General features: G+C 39.2%; 1 pseudogene; it reads right to left on the reverse strand.

Moving 5' to 3' along the window:
* Window positions 1-873: 873 nt before the first annotated feature.
* LOC134237152 (uncharacterized) lies at window positions 874-2,757 on the reverse strand (annotated as a pseudogene).
* Between the last annotated feature and the right edge of the window lie 398 nt (window positions 2,758-3,155).

Genomic DNA, 3,155 nt, shown 5'->3' on the forward strand with positions numbered 1-3,155 from the left:
TTTTGGGGGATGATTTCCAATATAATATAATTTCCTTAATAAATGATTGACAAATGATTGATTACAAAGGCCTGCAAAATATACAAATAAATGGCCAACGTTATCTAGGTTAATAATCACGACGACAATATTCAAAGGTGAACCAAATAATTACAAATGATTAAGAAAATGGCAGTGGGTAGGCTATCCCTTACACTGGCCAACCTCGGACTGACGCTTGTACTGCAGCCTTATTCAGGACACAGTCAGTACAAGTGACAGCCCTTCAACTGCTGTGCACGCTGCTAGCCTTATTCAGGCAGACACACTGCACACAACAGCCTGGTTGCCATACGGTTCAACAATCTTAAGACGAATTACAGTTGAGGTGGCTAACCTCCGTTGCTGGTTAGCCTCTGAGTGGCTTGCCACTCAATAACATAACAGCCTTTATTAATTCACAATTCGTGTAGACTACACCTTATTTATTTTATAAGGTGGACTTCTTCTGTAAGCTGACTTTATTTTGTTAAGTCTCACTTACTGCTGTTATGGTTCGCACACGTCTTACTCTTACCACAGCTTGCGCTGGAATGAACGCTTGATACTGCGGATTCAGTCTTTATATACTTTTTAAGGCGGAAGTTTACACCCGCAACCTAATAACTGAATCTATATTACATGTATAACAATATAAATTTCCGGAATATTACATTATTTCTTTATTACATGTAACTTGCTGAATGGCTTCATCAATAAAATATACCTTAAAGACTCAGGATTCTCACAATCGTATATATGCTTGTCTACTGTCTAGGGCCCTTGTAAGTTGTAATAGAGCTTAAAAACCAAAATTAAAACCTTACAAGTAATTCAGGTGCAAAATGTGTCGAGAGGATAATTTGTTGAGCATTTTGCAAGGCTTGCAATTTTAAGGGGGGGGGGCTATACTATTGATGTCTAAAAGACTGGGTTGAACTCGATGCGGGTCTGTTATAGGTATTTGGGGCTGCATGAGTTTCTGAGGGCAAGGAGCACCTTGCTGACTGAGTGTTTGCCGACACAAGATTTGATGGAGAGGGAGTTATATTTTTGTGCTTAGTGTGTGGGTGTGGCTGTGAGCAAAGGATACAAGTGTGACTGTACTGACATTGTTGTCTTGGACATGCGCCTTTATAATTAAAATCATAACACTTGAGTGAAGGGGGATTGGGTTCTGATCCCTGCACAGTCTGCACCGTCATAGGTCTGTTGTACATATAGAGCAACCACAAGTCATGGTCAACTACTGCAAATGATAATACAGGATTACGCTCTTTTTTAAGTCGGAACTGGATGTCATAGTCCCGCCAGCCCAACCCGATAATACGACTGGCGCCTAACCGTATTGTGTGCATATATTTTAACAAAGATACTGCTGCATGGGGATGAGCGGATGCATAAATCGTTGGATAAGGAAAGCGTCAGTCCATACTTGTATGTCCGTAATGGGTTTTGCTTTAGGCTTATTCGTGACTGCAAGTTTCCCGTCTTTTAGAGAAAAATATTTGGTGTCATCATTGGGGTCAGTTTCTGGGACATTATTAAGCAGTATACCTAAATTTATGTACTCCCCATTGGCAATCTTTATTTTTACATTGTTTGGGACGTTATGTCCTAACTCATTGTCGTAGCTGGGCACAGCTGCCCTACATGCACTATAAATAATTGTATCAACTGACGTTTCATCCAAAATAGGGGAGGGTGCTGGTTCTACTACACCCCCCTGTGATTCCTTTATCAAAGCTGCTACGCTTTCAGTGACCTGTCTCAGTTGGTCTGCTGTCAACACCGCTGGTTGCGGAGATGCTGGAAGACTGCTAACTGGTAGCTGAGAATGGTCATGTGCTGAAGGATCCAACAGTAATGAGGGGACAGCCGATGCTGCATCAACAGTATTCGCCGATCGAGGACCCCGTCCTCTCCTTAATTTGACCTTTCCTTGGCGTGGGCTGACTATTGCTGTTTGCTTTGCGCTTCGGCATTCTGTCTATCTATAGTCGTCTTTGAAAGTTTCAGCGTCGACTGATGACACAACGTGGTGTGACGTCAAATGTACTATTAGGGTAACACTAATAACCCCGGGAAAGAGAGGAATAATTCTATACGGGTTGGCTAACATACACTGTCAACCGAACCCGATCAAAATAAAAATATAAAAAATAAGGTACATGTGTATTTCACTGGCTTTAACCTTGATTGGTTAAATCCCATTAATTGCTTTATATTATAAAATATTACTAGCGTACTCTGAAGTACTCTATCGCACTAAAGTACTCTGTTTAGTAGGACCGACGTATGTAGTGGACTGCGGGCTTTTCACTTAAGAGAACTTGTCACAGGGCTCTCGATTCTCTATAATTGGGGCCGATATTCGGCCCCATTCCCAACGTGAAAAAGGTACCTTTTTTCCCAAATTTAAGGGTAAAAATTCCCAATTTATGATTGCTTCAAATTTATTACTGTAACAAAAAAAAGCATATCTTTGACAGTCGTAAAAGCACTGTTAAGATATGAAGGAAAGACGTTCGTGTTATGAACTGGTAGTTTGTTTTATATGCTGGAACCAGTTTAGTATGAAAACGAAAGTCGTCTGTAGTAAAGTAGGTACTTGTTCATTCACAACATGTCGCAGAATGTGAAGATCTATAATGTCAGGGCCCGAAATCAATGGAAAATACTCTTTGAATGAGAATTAGAATAAAAAATTGCGAGTTAAAAGCGACCTGTGTTCGCCATCTTTTGTGAGAAAAAAAGGTCTTGTAAAAAATTCAGATTACCAAGACTGAATGAGAAGCACTAGGCCTACAGGTATTTTATTCACTATTTTGCTTTTAGATTCCCTAACAATTAAAAAAAAAGTAGGTACCATGCTCCTACAGTTATAAATCCCCATAATCTTATCCATTTTGCAGCGCTACCTGTCTTATACACTGTAATTTACTTCCAAAAACGATCGTTTTTTTTTAATCCGAATTTCCTCCACTCCTTTCTTTATGGTAAATACAATCAGATACAATGTAACGTTAGATATTCCATTAAATTATTCACAATCTCTAAAACAACTTGAGTAAGAAAGTTATGTAATTTTCCAAAAAGTATATCCCCAGTGTATTTAATGATTTAATTTTAAATTT

The sequence above is a fragment of the Saccostrea cucullata genome, unplaced genomic scaffold, assembly GCF_032062105.1.
Source record: "Saccostrea cucullata isolate Sc308-1 unplaced genomic scaffold, CSIRO_AGI_Scuc_v1 ctg877, whole genome shotgun sequence".
NCBI lineage: Eukaryota > Metazoa > Mollusca > Bivalvia > Ostreida > Ostreidae > Saccostrea > Saccostrea cuccullata.